Source organism: Ursus arctos, unplaced genomic scaffold, assembly GCF_023065955.2.
Source record: "Ursus arctos isolate Adak ecotype North America unplaced genomic scaffold, UrsArc2.0 scaffold_17, whole genome shotgun sequence".
NCBI classification, from domain to species: Eukaryota; Metazoa; Chordata; class Mammalia; order Carnivora; family Ursidae; genus Ursus; species Ursus arctos.
This window is the reverse complement of record NW_026622841.1, coordinates 14117494-14140619: the sequence shown is the minus strand read 5'-3', so window position 1 is coordinate 14140619 and position 23126 is coordinate 14117494. Positions and strand designations below refer to the sequence as shown.

The window sequence follows — 23126 nt, the reverse complement described above, 5'->3', positions numbered from 1 at the left end:
CAGCATAAGTCTCTTAGACTAAGTGGAATAATAGCACTTGAACATAGACAGTGGTAACTTAAAGATGTACATGATAGACCCTAAAGCAACCAGGAAAATAACAAAACAAAGAGTTACAACTAATAAAATAAAATAGAATTGTAAGAAAAAAAGTTCAACTAATCTAAGACAGAAAAAGAGAAGAAGAAAAAAAAAAGAATAAAAAACCCCCCAGAAGACACACAGTAAGAAGACAGAGTTCAGCCTAACCATACCAACAATCACATTAAATCTAAAAGGTAGACATATCCCACTAAAAGGCAGAAATTGTCTAGTTCGATTAGAAAAAAAGACTCGAATATGCACTGTTTATAAGAAACATACCTCAACTATAAGGTAAAAGGATGGAAAAAAGATATATAATGCTAATACTAATCAAAAGGATTTGGCTATATTTTCAACAGACAAAGGAGATTTCAGAGCAACGATATTACCAGGCACAAGGAAGTTCTTTTCAAAACAATCAAGGACTAAATTCATCAATAGGACATAACAATCCTAAATATTTATGTACTTAATAAAAGAGTTTCAAAATATATGAAGCAAGACTGAGAGCTGCAGGGAGAAACAGACAAATCCCCATTATAGTTGGAGATTTCAAGATGGAACTGACAACTGGCTTGGGGACTCTTGCCAGCCTGGAATAGTCCGCTCTTCCATGTTAATACCCTGCACAGATCAAGAAATTGATGGACCTCTCCAGAAGTGAAGGAGATCTGAAAGAGAAAAACCTCCAGAAGGGCTGGAGCAAGCATGCTCTGTTTTCCCTAAAGTCACCCATCAGAGAACTCTCCCACCTGCCAAGCAGAGAGACAGAAGTCCCTCACCATGGAACCGCATGGCCGAGGAAGTGAAGGCTCTCCCTCAATACGTACGTTGGAGATATTTCAAGGCAATGTTTTAAAATCTGTATGTAAATAAAACCAGTTGGAAATCACGTTTTTTTGTAACTAGTACACACGTTCATTGAACATCCGCTGTGTGAAAGGAACAGGCTTACCACTGTAGGGCATATGGATAAATTACTATTCGGACGAGCATATAATGTTCTACAAAAGCTTCCCTGGTATCCGGCACGAATTTTCAACTCTCTCCAAGGTAATGAAGTGATTAAAATATCATGTGGTAGTTTTACACTTTTGTCATTCGGATTGAATAGCAGGTTTTCCTGTTTCCATTTTAGGGTGGAGTTTTTGCTTGTAACTCTCTGGAGACATGTCCTGTTTACATCTGTGCCCAAGACCACCAAGCTTAACAAAGGCAAAAAGGTTGGGAAAAAAACCCCAAAAACAAACTCTGAATATGGTCTGTGCTAAATTGATTCTACCTTTTCATTTAGTCATGACTCTGGATTAACTTTTAAAAAGCAAAAATCAGCCTAGCAAACGTCTATCTCAAGTTCCCATTGTTTTCTCTCCTCTCCTTTGTTCTGCATTCAGCTTTAGGTTGCCTGGTGAAGCTTACACTAAAATGTGTTGAAAATAGCAATGATGTTCCATTGGGAGAAACAAAGGAAAGAAATAAAAGTGGCATTTAAGGGATATAGAGAGAAATGACTTTTCTTTTCTGCTTCAAATTGAAAAAAAAAAAAAAGTGTTGAGACTTGAAATAGTGTTTCTATTTCAAGCCCTAGTGGCTTATTTAACTTGGGTGGATTAATTTACTGGGGGTAGGATCCTGGTTTATCATCCATGGAGAGGTCATTTTAAAAATCTTTGACCTTGTCAGCTCAGGGGTCACTTCAGGTTGGAAGTGTTCTATCTGCTATGTCACCTCCAATTTTCAGGACTCTTTCTTGCCTCGAGATGTTGACCTTGCAGATTCTCAGTATTTATTGCTGGGAGTTTTCTTCCTATTACAGTTCTTCCATCCCTTTGAATCTTCCATCCATTTTTTAACTTGTGAAATCCATCGTATTTTTCAATAAAGGGACTTTACTTTTAAGATACTAGTACGGAGAGAAGAGGAAGAGAACTAACATTTATTAGGTCATGTGTGTTCAACAGTGTCCTAGGTATTTCATATATAATCTCATTTAACACGTACAACAATCAAATATGTGGTTTTATTCACTCTTACAAATTAGCTCAGTTAAGCAACACACAACCAAAGATGTACAGAATGAGTATCTAAGCCCAGGTCCAAATTCAAAGACTTTTCATTAGAAAAGCTTTTTAAAAAATCTATGCACATTTGATATGAATATTTAAAGTCCTCATGAAAATAGATAGCTGTGCTGAAAATACTTTACATGCACAACAAGGTATTTTCCCTTTAGAGATTATTTTCCCAACAAGCTCCCAAGAAACTGGCAACAAAGCATTTACCTTCTTGAGAATTTAAATCCTAGCTCCCTTCCTGTCCCTTCAAACTGGAATATCCACTTACGGGTTTACCGTGGACTGAATTGTGTCCCCCGAATTCATGTGTTGAAGCCTAACCATTAATGTGATTGTATTTGGAGATGGGGCCTTTGGGAGGTAATTGGGTTTAGGAGAGGTCCTGAGGGGGGAGCCCTCATGATGGGATGAGTGTCTTTGCAGGAGGAGACACCAGAAAGCTCGCAAGAGCCTGCACGTGCTCCTTCTGTCTCTCTTTTACTCCCACTGTCTCTTTCTCTGCCATGTGAGCTCCCAGGATAAGGTGGCCATCTGCAAGCCAGGAGAAGAGTCCTCCCCAGAACCCAACCAGGCTAGGTGGCATCATGATCTAGGATTTCCAGCCTCCAGAAAACAGCACAAAAATAAATCCTGTTAAGCCACTCAGTCTATGACGTTGTATGGGAGCCTGAGCTGACGAATACAAGGTTCTTCAGAATTCAATCCAGGGGATTGTACTCTGCGGACATACTTTGACTTGCTTAAATCCGTCAACCTACTGGTTCTTAATGATCCCCTTGATGGGCCGAAGCTGAGCCAAAACTGCAACAATGTTCTTTTGGGTGTTTATAAGCAGTTAGGAGCTGCACTAGTAAACTACAGAAAGAAAGAGTTACCGAGATTTGGTATTCCTGAATTAAATTACCATGTTAAAGTTTCCTGGGTCTACCTAGTAAAGCCAATGGATTTCAAACAGCAAAAGCTTTAATATGCATATCTATGCAGATACATAGAGTAGAAAATATTTTCAGAAAGGACACTTCGCTGTAAGTTTTGAATCAGCTATGGTTTTGTCATTGTTGCTTCAAAAATTTTTTGGAATAATTATAGATTCACAAATGGTTGCAAAATTGTTCAGAGAGTTCTATGTACCCTTCAACCAGTTTCCCCCTGGGTTACCTCTTCTGTAGCTAACGCACAATAGCAAAGCCAGGAAACTGACATTGGCATACTTCCCATGTAGAGTTTGGTAACATTTTATCACCAGTGTAGCTGTGCGTAACCACCACGATCAAGACACAGAACGATGCCGTCAGCACAAAGACTGCCCTCGTCCTCCCCTTTGTGGGCACATCTACCCGCTGCTCCCCATCGTCCCTTACCCCCAATTACCCCTTATAATTTTGCCACTTTAAGAATGTTGTGCAAATGGAATCATACAGTAGGTGACCTTTAGAGATTGGCTTTTTTCATACAGCATAATGCCCTCGAGATCCATTCCAGCTGCCGGCAATCCTTTCCTACTGCCCTGTAACAAATCACCACAAACTTGCGACTTAAAGCCCCACAAATTTATTACAGAATGGAAGTTTATTCCATCTCTTACAGTTCTGAAGTTCAGAAATCCAAAATCTGTTTCACTGGGCTCGAATCAAGGTGTCAGCAGGGCTTCACTCCATGCCCTCTGGAGGCTTTAAGGGGGGATCTGTTTCCTTGACTTTTTCCAGCTGCTAGAGCCACCAGCATTTCTCAGCTCTTGGAGCCACATCACTCCAAACTCTGTTTCTGTCATTACTTCTCCTCCTCTGACACTCTGACCTCTCTCTTTCAAGGGCCCTTGTGATTACCTTGGACCAACAGGACAATCCAGAAACATCTCCCCATCTCCAGATCCTTTATTTAATCACATCTGTAAAGCCCCTTTTGCCGTGTAAAATAACATATTCACGGTTTTGGGATTTAAGACATAAACGTCTTTGGAAGAGACCTTATTCTGCCTACCACACTGAATCTAACAGTACTTTCTTCCTTTTTATTTTGATTTTTTTCCTTTTATTTTTATTATTTTTTAAAGATTTTATTTTTAAGTATTTTAGGTATTCTCTATACCCAACGCAGGGCTCAAACTCACAACCCTGGGATCGAGAGTTGCATGCCCTAATGACTGAGACAGCCAGGTGCCCCAGTTTGCTCCTATTTCTTTCTTAGTATTCCATGGTATGGTGGCACAGTCAAAACCTTCACCTATTATAGGTCTCCAGTTTGAGCTATTATAAATAAAACTGCTGAACAACTGTGCACAGGTTTTTGTGTGGACATGAACTTTCTTTTCTCGGGGATAAATGTTCAAGTATTTGAAGTGTAGGTTCAGATTTTTTTTTTTAAACTGCCAAACTATTTTCCAGAGTGGCTGTCCTGGTTGACATTCACACCAACAATGTGTAAGAGGTTCAATTTCTCTGCAAACTTCCCAGCATTTGGTATTGTCATTATTTTTTATTTTAACTCTTTTAATAGATAGCTAGTGATACCTCATCATTTTCTTAATTTGCATTTCCCTAACAGCCAGTGAGATGGAACATCTTCTCATGTTCTTTTTTGCCATCTGTGTATCTTCTTAGGTGAAATGCCTCTTCATGTTTCTTGTCTTTTTTCTAGTTGGATTATTTGTTTTACTACTGAATTTTTCAAGTACTTTATGTATCTTAGACAGTAATCCTTTGTCAGGTGGCTTGCAAATATTTTCTCCAAGTCTATAGTATGTCTTTTCATCCTCTTAACAGGGTCTCTCCCAGAGCAAAAGTTCTTAATTTTGATATAGTCAAATTTATCTTTTTTTTAAAAAAAAGATTTATTTGAGAGAGTGAACACACGTGCACATGTGCATGTGAGCAGGGAGGGTGGGCAGAGGGAGCCCACAGGGATCCATCCTAGAAGCCTGAGATCATGACCTGAGCCAAAATCAAGAGCTGGGTGCTCAACCCATTGAACCACCCTGGTGTCCCAAATTTATCCATTTTTTTTTTAAATGGATCATATGTTTAGTGCTGTCTATGAACTTTTCACAAAGCTCTATGTACTCAAAATTTTCTAGCTTTCTTTTGAAAGTTTTGTAATTTAGGCTTTATATTCAAATCTATAATTTATTTTGAGTTGCTTTTTGTATAGGGTGTGAAGTTTAGGGTTGTTTTGTTTTGTTTTTGTCATTGAGATCAAATTTCCAGCACCATTTGTGAAGAAGCTATCCTTCCACCCATTATGTGGCTTTTGCACCTTTGTCAAAAATCAGCTGGTTGTGGGACACCTGGTTGGCTCAGTTGGGTCTTCCAATCCATGAACACAGGATGTCTCTCATGGATGTTTTGTAGTTTTCTACATACAAGTCCTTTATAGATTTTGTTAGATTTACACCTAAATATTTCATATATCCTTAGTGTTTAATGATAAATTGTTACAACTTTATCATCATTAATTTATTGTGACTTATTTAACCTTTGAGCAAAAAATCATAAATTAGACTCCCTTGGGGAAAATTCAGCCTGTAGAAAATTTTAGTGGGGAGTCATTTCTTATTTTTAAAAATCCACATTTCTACTTTCTTTGGAAAAATGGGGAAATCTGGGAACACTGGGCTTCACATTCCTACTCAGAAACATTTAGCTAGATCTGTGTAACATCCACCCCTTACAAGAAGCATACTCTCTAGGTAACCACCCCCCCCCCCACACACACACCCGGTGAATATGTATGCACTTTTGCCTGGCCTAATTTCCTTATGTGTTACTGTACCGGCCCTGGTAAGTTACTGAGTCTCCACTTCAGCCTTAAATTGCCTGGTGATGCATACTGGCGTCAACAATATTTTTGGCTTCTTAATTCGGCTTTCATAGATCACCCAAAGGGCATATAATACATGTTAATCTTATATACTCTATATATTTACTATACATATTATATTTCTCCCCACTCCAAACTGTCCTTGTTCCATGACATTTTACCATCACCAACTATTTCTCCCAACTGGAGAAAGCAGAGTAAATGTGGTCTCAGATGAGAGTGAAGATGGAAGATCTAGCCCGGGGAGACTTCAATATGGGATCTCTTCTCCATGGGTTGGTATTCTGTCACAGAGACTCACTGGGCGGAAGTAAACCTCTGGTAAACATACAGAGGCCATTCTTCCTGGAGTGCTTTTTCAGCTCCGGACTTGTACTTGCGAAGGTACTCTCCCAAGAATTTATCTTGAGCTAAGGGTGTGGGGGTCACACTTCAGAGCTTCATCAATAAGACTCAATTTTCTCTCAGGAGTGGGAAAAGTGGGTTCCCTTGGGTTGACTGAGTTTATTCTGCTTATCTCTACTGTTCATTCAAGTGTATGACAGCGTTAACCTAGTCCCTATATAACCTCTTAGCACCATCTCTCTATGGCCAGGGAGGAGAGTTCATTTTTAACATCCTACTTCTCCAAATCCATTATCCATGATAATCCATTGTGTCCCCTGGGTACTTAATCATCAAAGCAACCATAAACCTCTTTTTGAAGATCAAATGGTTCTTTAATCCATTTACTTACAGCATCCTAAGTTACAGAAAATTAATCTGAAGTGTAAGTGGGCCACTATTCCAAGTTTCTCATGGAGCCTGTTAACAAGGTAACAAATCGGTAATGGCTTATGTGCCAGGTGGGTCAAAATGTGGAACAAATAACCTTGGTTGGTTGCTTTTCCCTGTGCTCTTCATTCTAACTTAGCTCTTACTGCCTGCTTAGCCTGCCCGCCTTCCCAGAATCCTATCGGTGAATTAACAAAACTCAGCCAGCCTGAGAGCTAATTGGACTTTAAACTTTCCAGTGAGGGTGCCATTAATTCTCATCTTTCTTTCTGCATCAGGTTAGCTGAAACCATTTGAGGAAATCACCCTAGGTCTTTGAACTCTCAAAGAAGTAAGAAAGCAGTAATTTTAATTAAGCAAAAGCACCATGTTCCAGGCTAAGTTTCCCTTTGTCCTTATTCATGTCCTCTTCCCTCATTACTGAGGGAATGTATCACATTACCCCAAAATGGCCAAAGACATGGGTGGCCGTTGTGAAGCCTCTTTGCTTCAAGAAAACCCCAAGGTCATTACTGTACTTCCCTCTACATTTTGCATTTACCCAGTTAAGAGAAAGTATAATCATTTCTGAACCACTCAATAAAAGAAATTGCAATTCCATATTAACTAGAAATGCTATATTGGTATTATCCTTTATAAGGATTTTCCTTTGCCAGAGAAGCTGGATTAACTTGAGTATAGAAAACTCCTGACTCTGATCACGAGAAGAGGCTTTTTAATTATTCATTATGCAGTAACTAAGTGTTCTTTGGTTAAGAAAAAAAAATGCCTCTTCTAAATAAAAATCCGTTCATAAGATGGATAAAAAGCCTTGCATTTTCTATGCCTTTCCTGAGTATCTACTCCATGTAGATTTCTTCATGTGAATTATATGTGGGTGTAAGCACATTAATGATGGTTGAAACATTAGTCAGGAGACTGGGAGAAAGAGAAAGAATAATTAAATGAACCCAGGGACCCAAGGAGGAGGACAAGTAACAAGGGAAAAGCAGCCCAGGGGAAGAATGTTGCTGTGGACTGAAGAGTGGATGGGGGGCTCATCAGGACGAACTGGTTTCCATGGATTGGAATCAGGACCATTATCATTCAGCACTTCTGCTGCCTGCGATGGGCTCAGTCCAGCTCAGAATGCAAGCAGGAAAGAAAAGAAAGAAAAGAAAGGAAGAAAGACATTTGTAGGACCCTCCTTGGCTTAGCAGAGAACCAGGAGAAATCAGATGCCCAGAGAAGGACCTAAGAAAGGAAGAGGCTGTTATGAACTGAATGCTTGTGTCCCTCCAAAATTCCCGTGTTGACATCCTTTCCTCCAATGTGATGGTATCAGGATGTGGGACCTTTGGGAGGTGATTAGATCACCAGGGTGAATTCCTCATGGCTGGGATTAGTGCCCTTACAAAAGAGACTCTGGTAAGTTCTCTCACTCTTTGCATATTGTGAGGACACAGTGAGACAATGCCCATCTGTGAACCAAAAAATGGGTTCTTACCAGACACTGAATCTGCTGGCACCTTGATCTTGGACTTTCTAGCCTCCAGAACTGTGAGAAGTGAATGTTTGTTGTTTAAGCCACCTGGTCCATGCTGTTCTTGTTAGAGCAGCTGGAACAGATGAAGACAGCTGGGCGTGAGGATCTGGATGAAGTGGGCAGCCCTTGCGAATGTCTATGTCAGATTCCTCCTCCCTGAAGCTGGATGTGCCCCCATCTTGCAGAACTGAGCTGGCTTCCTGATAGCCACACGGTACTCACTGAGGCTTCTTATACTGGATTAGGGATTTTGTTGGGCCCTAAGCATCAGGCCTGAGAAAGACATTGTTGAGGACTGTTAAGAACTGAATGTTTATGTACCCCCAAAATTTATAGGTTGAATCTCCAACCCCCAGTGTAATCATATTTGGAGATGGGACCTTTGGGAGGTCATTAGGGTAAGTTGAGGTCATGAGGGTGGAGCCCCCATGATAGGATTATAAGAGGAGATACCAGAGAACTTGCTCCCTCTCTCTGCCATGTGAGGACATAGCAAGAAGGTGGCCTTCTGCAAGCCAGCCAGAAACCAAACCCTACCAGAACCTTGATCTTGGATCTTCCAGCTCCCAGAGCTCTAAGAAAATAAATTCCCATCCTTTAAGCTACCCAGTCTATAGCATTTTGTTTTGGCAGCCCGAGATAAGACAATGGCTCATTACTGAAGAGGGGTTGTGATATTGGGGGCACTTGTCAGCATAGCTAAGGAAGTAATCTGGGAAGGCAGGTCTAATGAATCATTATATTTTCCTGGGTACACATTCTGGCTAGAAAAGCAAACCTTTGTACTGGGCTTATTCTTCTCACGTTTAAACTCTATTCTAGGGAGCGAGACTCAGTGAAAACTTCCATTAGGGTAAAAACCAAAGAGATAATGATAAGCCTTCAGGAAGAGGAGTACAAGTATAAGTTTATTTCATGACATTGATCAGTGCTGTCTGTACATGAGCGCCCAGGAATCCGTGGCCACGTGGCCATTCCTCATGTGGACCCCTCTTCACCCTCAGGTGATTGAATCCCCTTGCTAGGGGATTCTAGCACCCTTGCTCTTGCTTAACTCCTGCTACTATAACACTGCTCAAGAGGGTTTCTCTGTCATTCTGCGACTCACAAGGATCTGATTTGGACTCTAGTTTCCACCATTCACTGGCAGTATAACCTTGAGTGAGATACTTCTGGACATCAATTTCTAAAATGAGCTTAGTAACTTCTTCTTAGGTTTATAGTGAGAATAAAATATATGCAGAAGTCATCTTTGTATAATGCCTAGCAAAATGCTCATTTGGTACCCTAAAAAGGAAGAGCAGAGGGAGTCCAAGTGTGAAACCGAGAGTTGGGTCTTCCTAGCTGGAATGGAAGCTCTGGAAGACAGTATAGAAGAATAACATGGTACCTCCCTCCTTTAGGAGTAAGATTTTGGCCTAGTCATCATGGCTATTCCTTGCGGACCTCTGCAGCATCTCCAGCTGCCTGGAGAATGTCTGCTTCTATTCTTGATTAAGCAGGCAAGAGAGGATATTCACAATAAACATTTTCTAGTTGTTGCCTAAAAGCAACAATTTTTATTATTGCTACTTCCCTTCCAATTGCTAGTGCTTTTAATGGAATTGCGATCGTAATGTTGTCCCAGGGTGATGGGCCACTTCGACTGAATAATATCCTTGGATTCTAGGTCTTTTATTAAAAAAACAAGTGGGACACAGGCCCATCTCATGAATGTTAATGTGATCAAGACCGTTGCCCACTGGAAAAAATGTGTTTTAATTGAGTCATGAGAAAGCGTGCCTTGCCACACCAAACAAAAGGAAATCACTAGCCTTTAAAGGATTAGAGTTCCCAGAGGCTGGGTGGGACAAGACAAGTAATGTTTTGTCTAAATAGTGTTTTTGAATTTTTTTTTTTCAAAAATCACCTCCATTTATAGGACTGGTTCAGTTAAGCATTTTATTTTTCTTGTCAATGAAGTGTCAAAGCAGTTTGACCAAATGTTGAGTGAACACTTGGTTCGGTCTCATTACACACGCTCTACAAGCTTGCTTAATGACCAGATAGGTATTTTCCTCAAAGACTTGGTATCTTCCTAAATGGGAATCAGGCCAGAGTATCTAATCTTTATAGACTTAGCTCTCTCCTCCATCTAACCCCCTCCCTCCTCCCACAGCCACCATTGCCAAGTGACTCTGAGTTGTCATGTGCCCCTCCCAAAGGAAAAAATCCGATTCCTGCCTCTTTTCTCTGTCCTCCCATCTTAGCATCCAGAAAGGCTCCCTGCAATTTACCTTGATTGTATAAAATGAGCACCGCCATGGTCAAAGTGAGTTAGCAAATGCTCCCTGTGTGATACAGACAACACGGCGATGCAGACAACTCAGAAGGCACTTTACCAGGATAGGAGGTGAAGTGCTTGCGCTAGGTTTATTGACGAGCGCATCTCTCTTCTAATGGAAACCAAGCAGTAGCTTTGCAGAATCTTAATGCTAGATGCCACCAGGTTGCTTTATTAGCCTTGGCCTTCATGACCCTCGGAAAGAAGTAAGTTAGAGAGGAGAAGACTGCACTTGCTCAATTACAGATTGGTTGAACACCGCCATGTGCCAGCTAGAAGCTTCCATTATGCGGACAGGCTCTTATAGGCAAGAAAATATTTATGTTCATTCCTCTTGGCCACTAGGCAGGAAGGCACAAATTACTAAAAGTTGTGCAGTTCAAATGATTGCACCCAGGGTTAGAAGTAGGAAATCTTTTGTGGACATTGAGATGGGTGTGACCAGATATGAAATCATTTTTTTATTACATGTTTCAGCTGTAATTTGATTATTAGCATCAAATTACCCAACTCTCTGATACCCATAAAAACATTTCAACTGGCTCCCTGCTCATAGAAAAAGGAAGTAGTTTGAAAACCCAGCCAGAGATATGCAAACAAGAGTGACAAGAGATACCCAGAGTTCCAGGTATTACTATGGCAGCTCTGTGGATTAGAAGTCCAAAATCCATTCACGACCCTTTTCCCCTGGCCTTCCTTTACTGAGGGGGTGGGAAAGAAAATATTTCCGAGGCTTGCTTGTGGCTAACAGTGGCTATGGCACACAGTTCTAGCTGATGGATCAAATAAAAGTTACTGAGTAGAGCTTTCAGGGGAGATTTTTCAAAGGGAGTGACTCAGCTGGCACAGCTCCCTAGGCCATTGTCCTTCCTTTTCTTCCCTAAAACAGGTATGATATCAGGGCACCTGGGTGGCTCAGTTGGTTGAGTGTTTGACTTTTGATTTTGGCTCAGGTCATGATCTCAGGGTTATGAGACTGAGCCCTGTGTTGTGCTCTGTGCTGGGCATGGAACCTGCTTAAGATATTCTCTCTCTCTCTCTCCCCCGCAACCCCCAGAGTGCTCTCTTGCTCTCTAATAATAACAATAACAAAAATAACAACAATAACAACAACAACAATAATAAAGAAACAGGTATGATACCTGGGGTGCGGCAGCCCTCTGGAGACCATGAAAAATGAAAGCTACTTGCTAAGGATGGAAGAGGAATATAAACAGAACTCGGTCCTTGAAGACATTTAGAATTGCTTTCCTTGTCTAGGATGTCCTCCACACCTTTTATTGCATGTAACGAATGTGGCAAACACCCCTTACTTGTTTACGTCCTGTCAGTTAGGCGGTCTGGTCTGCTACTTGCAATTCAATGCAATCTTAATGGACACACTTCCTGGGAGCATTCAACACATGCCGGCTCAGCTCCGTCATTCTGTCATTGACCCTAGTGCCAGCTGTTTGCGTCTGACTTGGCTGACACCTCTTGGGCCTGCACTGTTGCTGTGGCATCAGACAGAATCTGTCCTCTGCCAAACTTTCTGAAATTAAGGAGTTGCAATGGTTATTCCGACTTCCTTTGGGCTTTAAAGGATGAAATCTTCCTTTTTACTGTACTTCTTAACTTGGTGAGATAGAGTTTGTGATTTTTCTGGGTTTATTCTAAACCTCCTTTCCTTCCTAATATCCCACATCACTTTTGTAGACAAAGTTCTTAAAATCTCCTCCTACGGACTGCCATAGGGACAAGTCAATCTACTCTTTCAATCACAAAGCTGAAAAATCTTTAAAGATCGTCTGCTACACAGAACCCTCTCCAAAGGCCATAGTTTTCCTCCAGAACTCTTATAATGGACTCCGCAAACTAGTTGAAGGGTGACAGCTCCTGCGAAAGGCTCATAAATATTTGATGGTCCAATCTTAACTCTTCCTGAAGACGAAACCACTTTGTAGAGTATCAAATTGTCCCCAGAGACTCTTCTGTCTGAACAGTTGGCCGTAGCCACTTTACTTATCATTTGTGGCATCCCACCTCCCCCTTGAGGCAACCTACATAAATCGATAGGAAGTAATTTGTTAGATGTAAAACATGCAGCTTATTTGTAATTAACTTAAAACTCCTGTGTGCACATCTTGTGTGTGTAGAAATGACTGAGAGGCACCATTGCTTAAGACTGTAAAGTTGTCTCAGGGAGAAGGTAGAGCTCACCATTGTGCTGCCCCCACTTTTCCAGAAAGAACATCAGCAAAGAGAAAAAGTGACAATAGCTAAGCATTACATGGCTGTATGCCAGGTTGTGCTGAGAACCATAAGAACTCATTTAATCCCCACAATGACTTGGTAAGGTAGGTACTATTAGTATCCTTCTTCTACAAATGAGGAGACCGAGGCACAGAGAAGCCCAGATACTAAATGGTGGTGCTAAAATTTGAAAGCAGGCAGACAACTCCAAAGTCCAGGTCTTTCCCACTGTGTTTTACTGCCTGTGGTGGGCAGATTCTAAGATGGCCCCGCCCCCACCGGGGAACTTGGCCTCCTGATATTCATGTCCGTGGGTCATCCCCTCCCCTTAAATAGGGACTGGACCTATGCCTATTTAACCAACAGAATATGGCAAAGGCGACAGGGTATTTCTCCCACAATTGCATCACATAAGGAACTGAGAATAACCTCTGGTTAACTACCAGCAAGGAACTGAGGCCCTCAGTCCAACAACCCTCCAGGAACTGGATTCTGCCAATACCACATGCGCTTGGAAGCAAATTCTTCCACAGGCAAGTTCTCAGATGAGACTGAACCCCTAGCCCACATACCTTGTGAGAGCTCCTGAAGCAGAGGGTCCAGTTAATCCAGGCCCCACAGAAATTGTGGGCTAAGAAGCATGTATTGTTTTGAGTTGCTAAATTTTTGGTAAATTCTTATGTAGCAGTAGATAACTTATATATTGCCTCTTGCTGTAGGTAACTCTTTGGAATATAAATCTGGCCCATCAGAAGTTGCCACCAAATGAGAAAACAAGATCGCCATTGTTTCTGGGTAAAAGCCTGGGTGCAAAACTACAGCTGAAGGGAATCTAGGTGGAGATGTGGAACAAAATCAATGCTATTGTGTTTGTGAGAAGCAGTATATTGACTGCTCTCAATCACAGCACACCCCCTCTGACCTTGTTAATGCCTGACCTTGAGTCTATAGAGATTACTGGAACAGACCGGTAAAGAGATATAGCTCATATACTTTTGAAACAATTTGCTACATCTCAAATAGTTTCTTAAGTCTTTAAGAATTACGTGATTTTTGCTGTCATGTTGTATTATGTATAATGAGTGAGCATCTGGGACCTAAAAGCTACAAAAAAGCTGACAACTCAGAATGAGGGAAAAGCACAGGAGTAAGTAATCCTGGCCCAGGGAGGTGTCAACTGGGGTGGAAACAGGCCTCTAAAAGGAGGACATCAGGACAGATGTGCGCAACCTGGGTTAGGCTCAGTGAGTCAGGCAGGTATCAAAGGTTGGGTTAAGTCACTGATTCAGAATCCAGGGAGAAAGTCATTAAATTGGGGAGGCAGGAGGACAAAGAGAACAGGCAATAAAAGAACGAACTGATAGGACACACTGAATAATAAGCACAGCGTACCAACAAAAGGAAAGTCCTTGATGACTAAAAGCACCCCTTGGCCCTCCAGTCCCTGGTATCTACCTGAAGCCATATCAGGAAATGGCCCTTGTTAGAACAGATAGTATTCTCCAGAGAAGGCACTTTGAGACCAAAAAACGAAGCAAGCCATTCCATAGTGTTGACAGTTACTTACTGACAGGTGAACGGAGACCGTGCGGACGAACAATACCGACGCCTTGCAGTTACTCTCCGCCAAGCCCAGACCTGAATCCCCCAGCTTTTATAGAGTGAGGGGCCTGGTGGTGCAGTCACAGGGTCGTTATCTTAAAGTGGCACCATCTGTGAACCACTTCAGGGAGGATGAGAACAATCCTTGCCTCATTCTGGTCTGGGCGTATGTTAACTTCCATGGGGCCTGGAACACAGCCCCAAGGTGGGGTTATACACAGACAGGAACAAGATGGAGGGCCAAAGATGGAGTCCGTGTTGTCAGTGTTCCTACAGTCCTCAAGCAAGGCTGGCTGAGAGTCCAATGGGGGAGAGGAATGAAAGCTCATAACTGGAGAAGAGGTGCAAGTGATATTTTGCTCCTTGGCTCTCCCCAAAGACTGATTCACAAGATGATCTTTCCGGACAGTTCTCCAGGAACCGTAGGACAGGAGTGGAAGAACCAATCGTAGATTCGTAGCACTGGGATAAATCTTAGGGACAATCTCATCGTATCATCTCATTTGACAAACTAAGAGAAAACAGAAAACTAGAGAGGTTAGTAATGTGTCCACGCTCACAAAGGGACTCCGTGGCAGTGTCAGAAGCAGGGCCTCGGCCAGGCACTCTCTCCCTGATGCCACCCTCGCCTATTAATCAATGGGGGTTTGAGAGCCCGGGCACTCGGCACTTAGCAGACAAGCAACAGCGTGTAGTTAAGTACTAAATTGCACAGACAGGCTGTAAGTGCTGGAGGAGTTGAGAAGATAAATGAGCAAGGGGTAATTAGAGAAGGCTCGTGGAGAAGTTCCAGTCCCATCTGGGCCATGAAGAATGAGGAGGAGCGCTGAGTTTTTCTGAGCAAGTCCAAATTATTGAGTATCTCTAACCTCCGCCTCCTCCGGACAAGGACCTTCAACACTGTAACGTCTCCCCAAACGTCCCCCACTTCCCATCTTCCAAACGTTCGTCTACTATATCAGATGCAAGGGGTTATAAAATACAGAGAAGAATTAGCTTACTGTTTTCGACAATCCGTCCAAGACGTTTTAACGATCTATTCACCATTGCTTCCCGATTCCAGACGTACGGCTTCATTTTCGTCTCTCTGAAGCACGCGTTGCTCAGTCGTTCTTCAGCAAGGGCTCTGGGAGGCAACACTCTCAGCCCTGCGTTCCTGCCAATGTCTGTTTCACCCTCAGCCCCAAGCAACACTTTACCTGGGGAAGGGCTCCTTCTAGCATTTACCCTGAGTGCTGACAAGGCTGTTGTCCACGTGACGGCTGTTCGTTTGTGGGTTACCAGCGGGTCTTTTCTCGTGCTTGCTTTCCTATAGTAAGTGGGTGTTTTTGTTTTTTCACTTTCACATTTCTTCGCTTTCACAGAGTCCTGTCTGGATGATAAATTACCACCTAGGTCGTCACCTAGCTAGAAGCTCCGGGGTGTGAGCTTCTTGAGGGTAGGGCCTGGGATCTCTTTGCCTACAGGCCTCAAGCACACAGGGGCCTGACACGTGTTTGTTATTTCCGTGTGTGTTGAAAAAAATGAATGACTCAAACACAGAAATCGGAACAGTCATGAAGGTAGCAAGAGATCGAAGATAATGCAGTATTTATGAAACCAGAGTTTCAAGGAGGAGGCTGTGGGTAACAGAATCTAGTGTTCCGGGGAACACAAGAAGACTAGAAGAAATAAAATGAACGTGGGCTTTTGGAGGCATGGCTAATTCTAGGTCTGGGGCCAGGAAAACACAAGACCAGCATGGGCTATCTTGAGTCAGAAAGCAACAAAGTGCTGAAAGATTAAGTGAGTCTATGTCAAAAGAACGCAAGACCTGGTATAAAAGGGCTCCCACTGGCCACATTTGTGTGGATTTGAGCATTAAAAAGAATAATGAAGGCTATGGGTTAGAAAACAGAAGAAAGGAAAAGAAATCTTGGGTCTGTACCGGTATTGAACAAAAAAGGAGCAGGGAAAGCTTTCTTTTACATAAGAACACCAGCCAATAAATGTAGAAGGAACTAGAAAATGGCCATGTTGCAGCCATCAATGTAATAACTGGTCGAGGCAAGCATAATCAAAGCATACTAAAACCACTGAGTGAAAAGGTGTCGGAAACAGGATATTTGCATGGTCTCAAAATAATACTTGTTAATTACAAGTGGGAAAAAGACACTTTTATAAGGGAGAAATTTGGCAGACAACAACATAGTTACCAAATGAATAAGGGGATAAAATTGACTTGTACCTCCCGGTGTGATGCAACTGGAAGAATACAACATTATTTCTATGGTAGTCTTGCCAGAACACAAAACAAAACAACCTTTAACCTGAATCTAAACTTGAGGAACCAATCAGATAAGACCAGAATGAGAAACAATCTATAAAACAACTGGTCTGAACCCTTTGAAAATGTCAGCGATCATGAAATTCCACAAAAAAGGATGGAACATTCTAGAATACAGATTAAGGGAGCTTGGAAAAACAAAATAATCAAAGACAATGCATGAAATGTATTTGGATTCTGGATTTAAAAACCATGACAACAACCAAATTTCAAAAGGCATTTTGGGGGACAATTTAGGGTTTGGAATACGAACTGTTTATTAAACGATCTTATGGCATCAATGTTAAATTTCTTGGGAACAATAATGTACTGTAGTAAATGGCCTTTTTTTAGGAGCTACCTGCTTAAGTATTTAGAGTGAAGCATTTAGGTGAAAATGTCATGATAAATATAAGCTTCTATGAAATTGCTCTGGCAACAAAAACACACACACACACACACACGGACTGAATGTGGCAAAATGTTAGTAATTTGGTGAAGTGAGGTGAAGGGTATATGGGTTCAATGTACATGATTCATTGTATTATTCTTTCGGTTCTTTAAAAAAGAATTTATTTATTTATTCATGAGAGACAGAGAGAGAGAGAGGCAGAGGAAGAAGCAAGCTCCCCACGGAGCAGGGAGCCCGATTCAGGACTCGATCCCAGGATGCTGGGATCACAACCTGAGCTAAAGGCAGATGCTTAACCCGACTGAGCCACCCAGGTGCCCTCTTCCAGTTTTTCTATGGGTTTGAAAACTCAAAAGAAAAAGAAGGAGGGAAGGAAGGAAGGAAGGAAGGAAGGAAGGAAGGAAGGAAGGAAGGAAGGAAGGGGAGAAGGAGGGATGGAGGGAGGGAGGAAGGAAGGAAGAAAAAGGAGAGGAAGGAAGGAAGGGAGGGGGGAGGGTGGGAGGGAGGGGAAAATCTTGGAGGAAAAGCCAAATGGTAACAACGAAGAGGGCATCTGCCGAACTTCAAGGCCCAGTTGATTTGGAACGGTAGAGAGAAATCAGTTGCCATGGGTCAATGAGGGAACAGATTAAAAAGTAGTATAAGTAATAGCTATCAATAAAAATGAAATTGAAGAAATAAGACAAGAACCAAAGGAAAATCAGGATCACATAGAAGTTTTTTGGCTTTTTTAAATAGGAGAGTTGTATAATGGTTTGAAAGTAGAGGCACCAAGTGGAAATGAAGTGGCTGCTGGACAGCGAGAAGGCAGGATGTGCCACGTTGGAAGAACATCATCTTGGACACGTGGGCAGAAGTCCCTGAGACCCTCTTCCATTGGGACTGATGGTTGGAAGTCTGTTTCCTCTCCCAGCTGCCTCCCCTTAAAATTCCACACTGGTATTTCCTCTGTAGATTTGGAGAGGTCATTGCTCATGCCCCTGCGGCCACCATATGCATTGTAAGCCCCCCCCCCATCTTTTGCAGACCTCTACAGGGCTTCACCTAATGCTTGTTTATTAATAACTTCCTGAGGAGGTTGCTTATACTAGAGATTTGCAGAGAGGTACTGACACTGTCTCCTAGACCCCGTTTCAGCTTCCTGGTTCTTCATCTTTCCAAGGCAGCCATGAGTCCCAGCAGAGTGTTCCCAGCACCAAATCCTTCATGCCATTCTTCCATTTCTACAATTGTGAGGTGTGATGGAAAGTTGGAAGCAGAGGGCATGAAGGCAGGTTGAAAATGGAGGCAAGCATGTCTCAAGAGGGACCTTCTGATTTAAGGCCTGTGTCATCTTCCAGGATGCGTTCTAGAGGCTTCCGATGATGCAATAAGTTATAGGGAGAGATTAGCCTTGAGGAAAGAATAAAGACAGGACCAGGAGATTTTTAAGTTAAAATTTTAATACTTACCCAAAGTAATATATGTAATGATATATGTACATTGTTTAAAAAGTCAAGTATTACTAATAAACTCGTGATTAAAAAAACAATATGCTCCTCCCCTTTCCTTTCTACTCCTGATTTCTATCGTTTGTCAGCTGCTTCTGGTATTTACAGTCATATTTCTAAGTAATATGCTTATACTAATACTTCTTGCTTAATTTTACTTGTTTTCTGTTCATTTCCTTCCATTGAAGATAAGCATTTAATAATTAGATTATCACAGCCCCCAACTCTATCCACATGAACAAACACACACCAAATCCACTATTCCTCTTCTTATCTTCCCCAAATAGGTACATCACGACTTCTGGTTAAATCAGTAGTCATTGTCTACTTTCTTCTTTATTGCATTACTTTAATAAGCACTTATATAATGCTTACTATGTGCCAGGTTCTCAGTACTCTATAAATATCAATTTTAAATCCTTATTAGAAATAGAAGTATTATTAGCAACTAAACCATAAGGTTTACTATGATGGCATTTCATTTCCTGTATGATGTTTTGCTTCATAATTTTTTTCAGAAAATCCTTTCTCTCCCTTATTAGAATTCTTTATCTTTCGATTCCACTTTGCAGGGGACTTTCTCACTTTACCTTCCTTCTTTCTATGGATTACTTTAAACCAATGCTATCATAATTTTGATTTCCATGTTGTTCTGTTTCTTTTTTACAGCATTCTGATCTCATTTGATAAATTCAATATCTTGTCATATGTCTCTGAAGGTATTAAGGCGCTGTTAGCACTGTTGCAGTTTTCCTTGTTCCCTGCCTTGTATCTGGGTGTGTGTGTGTGTGTGTGTGTGTGTGTGTGTGTATGTGTTTCTCGTTTGATTGTTTTGGGCTCTTTATGTTAAAAGATTTCATCAAATGTCTGGTGGTCTTTGGCTGTTAAGATTTAAGAGTGCAGTACCAAAATGTTGATTTGAAGTCCTCTGCACACGGGAATGGCTTGACTAATAGTGGGCCTCAACCAGTCATTTTCTTGTTCTCCTTTCCAATATTCGTATCTAGATATTTCTTCTCAGGCCAGTTACATTCCCTGAAGATGATTCCTCTAGTCTCCTGCCGGGGACCATTCTGTGTGGAGATTTTCATTAAATCCCTCCCAGTCCCTCCCGGGTTCTGTCAGTGTGTTTTTGTGGGGAGGAAGATGGTAACCTGCTGTGTGGAGTGGGGGGCAGGATGCCCAAGTGTGCACAGGAAGGGGTGTCTCAATGTACCTTATAAAAATTTGCAGCCAAGGCTCCTGTTCTCAGCTCCACCCTGCCCCTCTGCTTTCAGAGGAACCTGGTGCGTTTTTACCTATGCTGAGTTTCTGTGGTTATAATCACCCTGCTTCTCGTGGCTTGCCCGAGTTCAGTCTTCAGAGGAGGTGACATTGATGTGTGGCCTTTAACTCCATGAGAGTTGTTTTCAAATTGATCGGATTCTGAAAGTAAGCAAGCACAGGGTTTGATGAATTAGCTCATTTGGAAATGAACTCATGATGACTTAAAACCCACCCTAGGAAATCTTCTAGTACCTTCCACCCACATACCATGAGGCCCTCCTGAGGAGCAGGTTAAACACAGCTGGGGTTTAATTCAGTCCTGAGCCTCAGGACAGCTTTCCCGAGGAAAACGTACATCCCCAAGCAGGGGTTTCCTTACAGAATATAGAAAATATACCCCCTCCTCTGCCACATTCTTCCATGGAACGCGAGAGTTTGGAGGCTTCCCTCAAGCAGGTTTTTAGAAATTGCAGTCATATCACCTCAGAAATCTGTGCTAAGATGAGGTGTTCACTCTTTTCTCAGCTGGGACCCAACTACAAAGTTTTGCTCTGTCAGAACTATGGCCTCACCCATTGTCTGGCTATTCTTCTCTCCCTCACAATCGCCTTTTCCTGTGTAAACTGGTGAAGGTGCTAATTTTCATTTATTCAAGCGTAGCAGGTTCTAAGGTAACGATCTAAAGTGGCCTATTTGAGGGGCACCCGGGTAGTTCAGCCCGGTGAGCATTCAACTCTTGATCTCAGCTCAGGTCTTGATCCTACTTAAAAGGCCTACTTAAAAAAAATAAAGTAAAATAAAAAGTGGCCTATTTGAATATTCAAAGATGTTTACTATAGAGGTCTTGTAATGGCAAAACAACAACACTGAAAATAGAGCCTAAACATCCATCCACGGGGCACAGACTAAATAAATTACTGTATCGTGGCAAACTGAAGAGCCATATAGAGTGAAATAAAGTGCGCAAATCAAAGCCCAGAACAGAATTCAGAAGAATACACACACAGGCACATAAACACACACCCTTGCGTATGCATAGGAAGGTCCTAAAAGCGCACAACCAGACAGGTCACCCATTACCTCCGGGACGGGGGTAGGTGCAGAGGACACGGCTGGTCAGAAGATCCACCTTATGCTTTCCACACTTGGAAATGTTTTGTTTCCACAAACGCACACTACTTTTTATCATTTAAATTTTTTTCATTTTTGAAAATTGCAATAAAATACACATACAATTTACCTTCTTAACTTTTTTTCTTTTTTTAAGTAGGCTCCACACCCAGCATGGAGTCCAACATGGGGCTTGAGCTCACACCCCTGAGACCAAGACCAGAGCCGAGATCAAGAGTTGGACGCTTAACCAACGGAGCCACCCAGGTGCCTACCTTCTTAGCCATTTTTAAGTGTACAGTTCAGTAGTGTTAAGTACAGTTGTGTGACCATCACCACCGTCCAACCCCAGAACTTTTTCATCTTCCCCAACTGAAATTCTGCCCCCATTAAACAAGAACTCTCTGTTCTCCCTTCCCAAAGCCGCTGGCCACCACCATTCTGCTTTCTGTCTCCATAAATTTGACTACTTTGGGTATCTCATGGAAGTAGAACCAAAGAAGAAGAAGAAGAAGAGGAAGAGGGAGGAGGAGGAGGAGAAGGGGAATCAGACAGTGCTTGTCTTTTTGGGGTTCATTTATTTCCCTTAGTATATGTCCTCAAGGTCATCCATGTTGTGGCATGTGTCAGATTTTTCCTCTGTTTTAAGTGTGAATGATAATTTCCGTGTGTATAGTCTACATTTTGTCTATCCGTTCATCTGCCAATGGAAAAAAATACCTTTTTTAAAGATATCAGACAAATTTTCATTAAAAAAATGAACTAATAGGGGCACCTGGGTGGCTCAGTGGTTAAGCGTCTGCCTTCAGCTCAGGTCATGATCCGGGGTCCTGGGATTGAGCCCCGCACCAGGCTCCCCGCTCAGCAGGGAGTCTGCTTCTCCCTCTCCCTCTGCCCCTCCCTCCTGCTCATGTGCCCTTTCTCTCTCTCTCTCTCTCAAATAAATAAATAAATAAAGTCTTTTTTAAAAAATGAGTTAATAAATGACTTCAGTGAAAAGGATACTAACTTGGTTCCAGGTGATGAAATTTCTTTTAAAGTGTTACTCAAATGGAAATCTGATATCACTGAACATCATTGTTTTCAATAAAAAAGAAAGTAAGTGAAGTGCCCACGAAGAGAACAGAGTATGCAGGAACAGCTGGAACCTGGTACCCTGAGCAGCAGGCCTGGGGCAGTTAAGTGGGTAATCCAAGTAAAGGCAAGGATGCCAGCAGAGGCAGCACCAGCATGGAACCTGGCATGGAACCCGGCATGCAACCCGGCGTGGAACCTGGCATGGAACACAGTATGAATCACAGCGTGGAGCACAGCATGGAACCCGGCATGGAACATGGAAGGAGCCCAGCATGGAGCACAGCATGGAACCCTCTATGGTACACGCCATGGAACCCGGCATGGAACCCAACATACCAAGCTATGGGCCAGTTGTTCACATAGTTTGTAGCATCTGATTGTTCAGGGGATGGTAGAGTGTAAATGCAAATTCACTCTTTCAAGAGTCTGCGCCAGGTAGCCTGGGTTTAGATGGCTGTTTTGCTGCTGACCAGCTGTGTGCCCTGGGGCAGGATACTCAACTTCTCAGGGCTTGCATTTCCTTACTAAAATGGGACAAAGGTAATGCAAGTTGCGTGGGCTGTTAAGAGGATGGAAAGAATTAATATACACGATGGACTTAGAGCAGCCCCAGCCGCACGGCAAGCTCCGTGCAGCTGTCAGGGGCTGTCTTCGTCATCATTAGGGTGATCATCGTGTTATTATTACATGCTTCCTGTTTTACAAAATCTTTACTTCAGACAACATACGCACTCAAGTGGGTAACATCAGATTTCAATGCCCCAATTTGCACTACCAGGTTTGCTCGTTTTAAGATAGACATACAGAAACAGCTTCTTCTACCAAGAAATCTGATTAAGACAAGTTTAAGAAAATAAATTACTTTTTGTTTTGCATTCGCAGGTAGAAGGGCTTTCTAAAGTTTATAGTAATATAATTATTCAGGATACAATGATTGACCCTAAAGAGTGAAAATTGGGGGCGCCTGGGTGGCACAGCGGTTGGGCGTCTGCCTTCGGCTCAGGGCGTGATCCCGGCATTGTGGGATCGAGCCCC

At 42.2% G+C, this 23126-nt stretch overlaps 1 long non-coding RNA gene across 3 annotated transcripts in view; it reads right to left on the bottom strand.

Annotated features, from left to right (window-relative positions):
• Positions 1 to 216: 216 nt before the first annotated feature.
• Positions 217 to 23126, bottom strand: part of LOC113253476 (uncharacterized) — a 37840-nt gene continuing 14930 nt past the window's right edge. Inside the window, exons 2-3 of one of the 3 annotated variants that reach the window (XR_007189917.2) lie at positions 15433 to 20063; positions 217 to 14942 (exon numbers count right to left, since the gene is read on the bottom strand). This is a non-coding gene — a long non-coding RNA (uncharacterized LOC113253476). Of the gene's footprint in view, positions 14943 to 15432; positions 20064 to 23126 lie in introns of those variants that run through there. The other 2 variants (XR_003315435.4, XR_008959774.1) reach the window with 2 other exon arrangements.